General features: G+C 41.8%; 1 long non-coding RNA gene across 3 annotated transcripts in view; it reads right to left on the bottom strand.

Annotated features, from left to right (window-relative positions):
• Positions 1–10251, bottom strand: part of LOC103346136 (uncharacterized) — a 331605-nt gene that overhangs the window by 34514 nt on the left and 286840 nt on the right. The window lies entirely within an intron of this gene.

The raw sequence follows: 10251 nt of genomic DNA, 5'->3' as shown, positions 1-10251 counted from the left end.
CAGATCAGATATGCCTGGGAGAAGAAACTCATTCTGGTACCACAATAGGAAAATGTCCCCGCATCAGATATGCCCAGGAGTTCAAACTCATTTTGGAACCACAGTCTCCACTATGAGGGCAGGGATTCAGATAAAGCAGACGGCATTTTTGTCTCACTAAAAGGGAATAGTATCTTGGCATACAAAATTAGCTGAGAGTTCATCAGCTGAAGGGGTCAAGAGTTTGTTGTATATATACGGAATGGAATACTATCCAGCCACTTGAAAAGAATGAAACCCTGTCACTTGAAGCAAGATGTATGAAACTGAAAGTAAGTGAAAACAATCCAGACACAGAAAGACAAATACTGTACCCACTCCCTCACAAACACAAGCTAAAACAATCGGGGGCCAGTGCTGTGGCATGGTAGGTTAAGGCTCTGCCTGTGGTGCCAGAATCCCATGTGGGAACCCACCTGCTGTTCCTCTTCTGAACCAGCTCGCTGGTTATGGGTTGAGAAAGCAATGGAACATAGCCCTAGTGCTTGGGCCCCTACATCCACTTTGGGAGACCCAGAGAAAGATCCTGGCTCCTGGCTTTGAATTTGCTCTGCTGCAGTTATTGCAGCCATCTGGGTAGTGAATGAGCAGAAGGAAAACATCTCTCTGTCTCTCCCTCTCTCTATAGCTCAGCCTTTCAAATAAAAATAAATAAATCTTTAAAATGCACCAATCTGACTACATAATAATTAATAAAGGATGTAAGACGTTGGAGGGAAAATGCAAGGAGTTTGGATGATGGGTACCACATCAGAGGTATATCAAAGGAGTAACTTTCGAATGTTACACAGAATAATGGAGAGGATAGCTCACAATAACTGAGTATGTGTTGAATGAACATACAGAAGATATTCCAAGTCTTCAATCCTAAGTACTGACAAGTAAAGGGAAATATTGATCATCCCATTTTTAATCAGGACACATTGCAGACATGTACCAAAATGTCACACAGTAGCCCTTAAGTATGTACAAGTATTGTTAATTTCAAAATTTTCAAAAAAAATAACCTTCACGTGAACTAAAAACTCCATCACTGTGTATACACCAAATGGACAGGAACTAAGTATTTCAGATATTTTTGGTCCCATGTTTAATGCACCAGCGATGAAGTACTTAGAATCTGATGACATTTTCAGCCATGAACAAAGAAGCAAGGAGTAGTCTGGTGTAGGCTTACGTAACAGTAAGCACCTGCCATTTGCTACAGCAGGTCAACAAAATCCACTTGCCAGGTAGCATGTGAATAATCACCACTCCAAATGCAATCACGCGAGAAGCAGGAATGACAGTTTTGTCTGTACAGCAGGTGTTTCTGGGGGACTTCCACAACTGACTTGGATACAATAGGAAAGCTACAAGCTGAAATCCAAGTTGATAGGCCTATGAGGTCCCAAATCATATAAGCCTGGGAGGCTCCCCGATGAAAGCAAGGAGGTAGATAATATAAAGTACAGTTTTGCTACATTAAAAGGCAGTAGAGGCCGGTGCCGTGGCTCACTAGGCTAATCCTCTGCCTAGCGGCGCCGGCACACCGGGTTCTAGTCCCGGTCGGGGTGCCGGATTCTGTCCCGGTTGCCCCTCTTCCAGGCCAGCTCTCTGCTGTGGCCAGGGAGTGCAGTGGAGGATGGCCCAGGTGCTTGGGCCCTGCACCCCATGGGAGACCAGGAAAAGCACCTGGCTCCTGGCTCCTGCCATCGGATCAGCGCGGTGCGCCGGCCGCAGCGCGCCGGCCGCGGCGGCCATTGGAGGGTGAACCAACGGCAAAGGAAGACCTTTCTCTCTGTCTCTCTCTCTCACTATCCACTCTGCCTGTCAAAAAAAAAAAAAAAAAAGGCAGTAGAATTTTGGCAATCAAAATAGCTGAGTTGCTCAGTGAGGTTAGGCCAGTAGCACAGATATCAACAGTGACCCACCAAAGGAGGAACTCCAAAGTAAGGGTATAGAGTGTCCAGTTTGAGGCCACACAAAGGCCATTAGGAATTGGTGTTGTCCCAAGAATTGGTGGATATGTGAATTTCAAGATGGCCTTGAGTGAGGGTGGACTGCTCGACGACAAGTAGGACGATCACAAGTTCTGCCCCCTGAGACACATGACACTACCCCTGTATCTGGAAGGAGGTATCTGATGTGAGATGACCGATGGGGCTCTGCAAATAGACGAAGTGTCAGAGGCTGACATCCTCGTCAAGGACACAGACTCCTCAGGGTGTGGGTTTGTCTGGCCTCTGAAAATACCACTTCCATTTAACAAGAGATTCTCAGTGGCTGGAGGCCAGGGCCCAGCTCATGATGCTGAGGGAGGTAGTCCAAACTCTCTGTGAGTCAAACAGTAGTGTCACTACAAGCTCAAAGCTAACTTGAAGTCCTTTACCCATGGGACCCTCAGAACCAAAAACTAGCCGTAGAGTAATCCTTAGCTTTTTCCTTGGAAGTATGCCTGACCAAGGTGCATCCTTGTGGGTGGCTGGTGAGACAGATGAATCTTAGGGTTCTTTAGAGGTGAGGAAGTTGGTGTTATCAGAAACTGAAAATGTGCTGGGCTTCCCTGGTTGAAACTGAATCAGTGAGGAAAAGCAGATATATGTGGATTTGTTGAGGAATTTGAAATCCTTGTTCAAAATATAGACCAAAATTTGAGGTTGCAAGCTCTCATCTCACATGGAACTAAGGTCCACACCCACTTGGTCAAGAAGTCAGTTGCTGATGATTGAGGCCCATTTTTCCTCCTCCTCTTGATTATCAGTTGAAACGATGTCCTCAACATAGTGTCACAGGTGGATGCTAGGAGACAACTGAAGGCCAGCCAGATCCTGTTAACACAGACCACGAGCCCTGGAGGACCATACCGGCAGCCCACTGGAAGTCTCATAAAGGTGCACTGTTGGCCTTCAAATTAAGGGCTGGCACCACAACTCAATAGGGTTATCCTCCACCTGTGGGGCCGGCACCCTGGGTTTTAGTACTGGTCAGGGCGCCAGATTCTGTCCCGACTGCTCCTCTTCCAGTCCAGCTCCCTGCTGTGGCCCAGGAGTGCAGGGGTAGTCTGATAATATCAAGTAAAGCAAATTCAAAGGGAGGCATGACCTTCTTGAGGTGGTGGTAATCTGCAGGATGCCTCCATTCCTATCCTCCATCTTTGAGAAGGTCCTTGATGGGTGAGTTAATAGATGACTCAGTGTACTTCAGAGAATACTTATACTATGTCATGGACAGCTATGTCAATTCCCCACTTGTCCTGCCTGAGTGGCTATTGTAGGGTGTTATCAATATAGGGAGGTGTTGTGTTAAGTGTCCGGGCTCTACACAAGCATGCCACATCAGTACAAAAGACTTGGGATTGATCTAGGTGAAGAACAGAAGTCTTAGGCTGTCCATGCCAAGGAACAGAAATGATAGCTGAGAGGTGGGCAGAAGCAACACAAGGACTCATGGGAAGAGGTTGGGTCCCGTCTTAATGCTGACCATGGCAGTCGACCCAAGGGCATGTCCTCTTCATAGTCTGTCAATGAATATTGCGTGACTGATGCACTACACTGGGAAAGATCACAATGCCATAGGAGTTAGTGCCTGATGATTCGTAAGGGTCTATAATGTGACCCTAACACATGGTGGTTGTCACCCATAAAGATGCCTGGTGATGACTGCTTACCCCTAGTGTGCTCAAGAATCCCACCATTGTTGAATGTCTGGTGGTCTTCTCTCTGTCTAGAAGGGCCTCAGTGGTGTCCAGACCATCTGGAGAAACTCATGAGACTTGCCTGAAATGAGCCAGTAGGCAGCAGTGCAGCCTGCAAAGCCATTGACTTTGTTGTTGATGCTCAGAATAGGTCCCATTGTGTTCATAATGGATCAGAGGAAGTCAGAGAGCGCACCACATCTGATTACACAGCACTGGATTGCAGGGAGATGCTGAAGGAACCTCTGGCTGTGAACACTCTGCGTGTCTGCCTTGGTATTTCCCAGGGTGCTCATGGTTTGCGGAGCTTGATTAACTTCCGAAGTTGCCGTCAACAGGGCCAGAAGTTTTGCTTGGCACTGTTGTGCAACTGCTCTTGCAAATAACAATGGGAATGCTGATGTTGTGGCACAGCAGGTAAGGCTTCAGCTAACAATGCTTACATTTCATCTTGTAGTGCTGGGTCATGCCCCAGCTACTATGCTTTCAGTCCAGCTTCCTCTTAAGGTACATGGATAGATAATGGATGATGTCTGAAGAACTCAGGTCTATGCAACCCATGTAGGAGAAGAAGATACAGTTCCTCCTCCTGGCTTCATATTGGTTAATCTGTAGCTGTTGCAGCCATTTGGAGAGTGAGGTAGTGGGTTGGATGATATCTCTATGTCTCTCCCTCACTAATTTTTTTTCCAATAAAAATCATTAAAATATAACAATGGCCAAGGAACTATTCCAGAGTTGTTAAGATGTCATTTGGGTTCCCCACACCCCATATCAGAGTGCATGGATTTCAGTACAATCTTCTTGCAGTGCAGTTTCCTGCTAATGCACACTCTGATGGAGAGCAGGTATTACGTCAGTTATTTAGGTCTCTACCACCAATGGGAGAGAACTGGATAAAGTTCTTGGCTTCTGACTTTGTCCTAGCCTTTCCAGAATATTTGCAGGCTTTGGGGGGTGAGGCCAACAGATTGAAACATCTTTCTCTATCTCACACTGCCATTCTAATAATTAGAATATAAAGGCAACAATACATTGTATTTGGCATGGCAATTAAAGACATCATTTTGGTGCCAGCATCCCATTACAGAGTATCGAGGATCAATACCTGTCACACATTCAAATCCAGGTTCCTGCTTATGCACACCCTGGGAAACAACAGAGGATGGCTCAGATAGTTGGGCCTCTGCCACTCAAGTGGAGTGATTCAGCCAATGGGAAATCTGTTTTCTGTCTTTCAATGAAACATAATGAATAATGCCTAAGTAAGTGAATAAATAAATCCACTGGGGCCAAGGTAGCTTGTTTGGGACTGTCCTAGGGGCAGCTTTCCCATTCAGGGGTGGTGACTGCACATACTCGCTGAAGAATGCCTAACAGCCTCAGTAGTTCTCTTTTATTCTTAACTGTACACCGTCCATTGAAATAAAGAGGCTCCTGCTGTACTGTGGTGTTTGACATGCTCTGGACGCCCACTGCAGTAGAAAAAGGGACAGTTTATGTTCACCCTCTGTGCAAACATGGCGCCATCTGTTTGTGCTTCCCAGGCAAGTTGGACAGGATCTTGATGTAGTTCAGTGAAAGCTGCCAGCTGCCAACTCTGTTGCCCGGTGATTTATAGACTACTTCCTGTCAGGAACACAGCAAGGCTGCCCTTCTCAATGTGTCCCTGTCCAGTCTTTGAGCAGGCTTTGTGTCTCCATCCACAGCAAGGTGTGTACCTCTGTGTGGACTTCCCCGGTGTCTGAGATATGGCACTTCACCATCTGAGACAGTTGCAGAGAGGGCAGCTGCTTTCTTAACCATGTCCTGAGTGGTGCCTGGCAGCATGTGAGGGGCAGCCAGCAGTCATCTGGTGCATCCAGACTCACGACCCCACAGCACACAAGACTGCAGTACCCAGGTGGAGATACCAGTGTCTCCAATGATCCCATGAGACCATGTTACTTAGATGCTGCTGCCATCAACACTCAGCACACAACCTTGAGTATAGGCCTTCCCTTAAGAAGCCTCACTGTCTCACTGGGAGTCTGTCGGGGACACAGAAAGCAGTGATAAACCAATGGGTGAACCCATGCACTCTATTAGCAATGGCAGTCCACAAGTCTACCAGGCACTACTCTAGTTCCCATATGGCAATTGACAGAGAAATTTCCCACAGGTAAACTTTAAGCCTTTTTGACAAGCTCTTATATTTATAACATGAAATATTCCTCAACACAACTATTAACAACAACTGAATTCAACCACATTGTAGAATACATGATGTTATGCACAGAAAAATCTAAACACTCCACCAAAAAATGGTTCAAGATGAAAAACCAATTCAGTAAAGTTATAGGTTACAAAATCAACATACAAAAAACAATAGCTTTTTATATTCTAATAACCAATTTGCCAAAAATGAAATCTAAAAATTAATCCCATACACAAGAGGGACAAAAAGAAAATATTTAGGAATAAATGTAACCAATTAAATGAAAGATATCTACAATGAAAATTCTAAAATGTTGAAGAAATAAATCATCAAGGACTCCCAAAATGGAAAAATATAACTTGCTCATGGATTGGAAGAATTAGTATAATTAAAATACCTATAAAGCAACCTACAAATTACATGAAACTCCTATCAAACACCAATGACATTTTTTACAGAATGAGAAGATAATCCTAAATTCCCTAAGAAATCACAAAATATCAAGAATAGCCAAAACGATCCTGAGCAAAATAAAAAAAAATCAACTTGGAGGCGTCAGAATACCTGACTTCAAAGCTTACTACAAAGCTATACAAGCAAAGCAGCATGATAGTGGAAATTCATTAATTAATTAATCCAAACAGGTAGAGCCAATTGATTTTCCATTAAACTGCTCAAACTATACACTGGAAAAAAGTATAATCTATTCAATCAGTGGTGCTGGCAAAATTCGATGCATATATGTAGAACTGAATATTACAGAACTATAAAAAATAAAATCCTGTTATCAGCATCAAAATCGTAGCAACTGGAGGATTTCATGCTCAGTGAAATGACCCTGACAAAGAAAGACAAATATTAGATGTTCTCCTTTATATATGGGAGCTAAAATTTTCTTTTAAAAAAATCAGACAACAACAAAAGAAAAACAGAAAAGAAACTAATGCCTGTGTGTATCAGTATTGCCGCAAATATAGTTTTGTCAAACTTTCTTTTATATCTTTGTCAAATTGTTATGAATGATATGCTACTATAATTTTAATAAATCATGCTCATTTTAAAATTTACTGTGTTATGACTGTAGTAGACATTTTTATAGAAACCTTTGATTTAATAAATAAAAATTTCATAAGTACAACTTTTGGATTATAGCAGGTCTTCTCCCCCATACCTGCCCTCCCACCCGCAAACCATCCCAACTCCTATTCCTTCTTCCAACCCATTCTTCATTGAGATTCATTTTTAATTATCTTTATACACAGACTATCAACTCTATACTAAGTAAAGATTTCAACAGACTGCACCCACACAGACACACAAAGTTAAAAGTACTGTTTGAAGACTAGTTTTATTGTTAATTTTCATAGTACAACACATTAAGGACAGAGGTCCTACATGGGGAGCAAGTGCACAGTGACACCTGTTGTTGATTTCACAGCTGACACTCTTCTATTTGACATCAGTGATCACCCTAGGCTCTTGGTCATGAGCTGCCAAGGCTATGGAAGTCTCTCGAGTCCACAAATTCCAACATTATTTAGACAAGGCCATAATCAAAGTGGAAGTTCTCTCCTCCCTTCAGAGAAAGGTACTGACCTCTTTGATGGCCCTTTCTTTCCTCTGGGATCTTACTCTCAGAGATCTTTCATGTGAGTGATTTTTTTGCCAAAGTGTCTTGGCTTTCCATGCCTGAAATGCTCTCATGGGCTTTTTAGCCAGATCTGAATGCTTTAAGGGCTGATTCCAAGGCCAGAGTGCTCTTTAGGGTATTTGTCATTCTATGAGTCTGCTGGGTGGCCTGTTTCCCATGTTGGATCATTCTCTCCTTTTTCATTCTATCTATTGTTTTTAGCAGACACTTGGTCTTATTTATATGATCCCTTTGACACTTAATGCCATCTTACTAGTTAAAGTGATCAGTTTAAGTTCATAACTGATCATAAAGATAGGACTTTTTTTGTTTGATTATTGTTATTGCCCTTGCCTATATTCTTCCTTACTAGCTGAACTCTTTATTGAGTGGACTATAAAGCTCTTCTGAGATAAATTAAAAAATACACTATTTCAAAAATAAAAGATTTAAAAAGAATGATCAACCCTCACTTTTAAAATTTTTGGCTTGTTAAGAATAGTGTACAAATTGAAATGTCTCTGTAGTAATTCTCAAAAACCAATAAAATCTCAAATATGAAAAAAAGCTTATCTTGTATTCATTGTATTGCTCTGATGCAATACAACTGCATTCAATTGCACTACAATTGCTATTCAATTTCACATACACATGAAAACATACTACCATTTTTCTTAATTAAAGGAAACAATCTCAAATAAATGTCCATCACCAACTTAAAACACAGCATAGTAGCCTTTAGACTGAACATGACAAGACAGAACAGTTCAGTTACCTACAGGTTCTGTTTTTGCTTGCATTAATTAACCATTTTCAAATACCATAATATTAGTTGTGACATTAATCATTTAAAACCCCTTAACTTTATACACCTAATAACATATTTGTATTTTTACTTAAATGTTATCAACAAGAGTTGTACATATTTATGGGCTAGTGTGACATTTCAATACTCATATAAACTTTGTACGGACCAAGTCTACATTAATCTTTCGACACTATTGTATGGACAGAGCCTTGAGCTCCTTTATTTCATTTTCTAACAACAGATATAATGGATCCCTGTGAGCTGCACACATCCCCCTGTATGGTTCTAGGAAATTACTCAGTAATCTACTGCTACTGCGATAATCATCCATATCCATTTTTCCACCTAGTTTTAATATTGCAATTGGTTTCAAAAGCAAAACAGAGACTTAATAAGGGGGAGGGGGAGGTAGGTGGGAGGGAGGGAGGGAGAGAGAGAGAGAGAGAGGAAGAGAGAGAGAGAGAGATAAAGACACCACCCATCTAGTAGTTCATTACCCAAATGCCCAAAATACTTAGGGCTGATCTGACCCAGGCTGAAGCTGGGAGATGGTCTCCAATGTGGTAGCAAGAATCCAACTACTTAAGCCATCACTGGCTGCCACTGGTATCCTGAGCATTGTCCTTCCCATTATGCCAAATGTCTACCCTTCAAAAAACTTTCGGACATACCCTCATATAGCCCTGGCTTCCAGAGGAGGCGGCTACAGTCCCTTGTCTTGACCCCATGACTGCATGGTCTCTACTCCCAAATCACCACACATGCAAAGCTCCTGATCAACTCCAGCCACAGCATCTGGTTTAATGGATCCAAATGAAGACACGGGAAATCCTGGCCCATCAGGGTTACCAAACATGCAGTCACTGGACATAAAGGCCCACATCTGAGGCAGAAGCAACCTGGATAACCACATGTCCAAAACTGAAACTGCATCATTGTTACACCACATATTAAAATCAACTCAAAATGAACTGCAAGTCCACACAGAAGATCTGAACACTTACAACTTATAAAATAGAAAAGTCCTTGACATTAGCCTCAAGAGTGGTTGCTTATGTGTTAACAACTAAAGCACAGAGAACAAAAGCAAATATAAGGAAATGAAATTACAACAAAAAGCAGTCAAGCAAAGATCAATGAAATGAAAGGCAAACCAATGAATATGAGAAAATATTAGCAAACCAGATGTGTGATCAAGGGAGTAATACAAGCATACCACTAAGAAGCAAAGAATACAATTAAAAAAGGACAAAGGACTGAATCAATGTTTTCCAACAAAGACATACAATGTACCCAGTGGGTATGTGAAAAAGTTCTGAACATTGCTATCATCCGCATAATGCAAATCAAGATGACAATGGTTATCACCTCATATCTGTTAAATGGCTACTATTAAAAAGTTAAAAGATAACAAGTATTGGGCAAAATGTAGATAAAACAGAAAGCACAGTATTGGAGGGAATGTAAATTGTACTGTCCACTATGAAAAGCAATATGGAAGTTCCTCAAATGAAATTTAAAAAGGAACAACCTAAGTAGAACAAACAAACAAAAAAAATACTAAGAGGGATAACATATTAAGCTGCTCATCAACAGTCAGGGTGAGGGCTGATCAAGTCACCGTTTCTCATAGTGTTCATTTCACTTTAACAGGTTTCCTTTTTGGTGCTCAGTTAGTTGTCACCTATCAGGGAGAACAAGTGGTATTTGTCCCTTTGGGATTGGCTTATTTCACTCAGCATAATGTTTTCCAAATTCCTAACAGGGATCCCTTTTCAGTTAAAATGTAAACACCTAAGAATAATTGTGTGTTAATTACAGAGTTCAACCAATGGAACTAGAACAAAAAAAATACTAAAATGGATAAAGTATTACATTGTACATCAACTGTCAGGACAAGA

The sequence above is a fragment of the Oryctolagus cuniculus genome, chromosome 12 (genome assembly GCF_964237555.1).
Source record: "Oryctolagus cuniculus chromosome 12, mOryCun1.1, whole genome shotgun sequence".
NCBI lineage: Eukaryota > Metazoa > Chordata > Mammalia > Lagomorpha > Leporidae > Oryctolagus > Oryctolagus cuniculus.
Note: the sequence above shows the minus strand (reverse complement) of the source record. Positions and strands in the feature narration are given on the sequence as shown.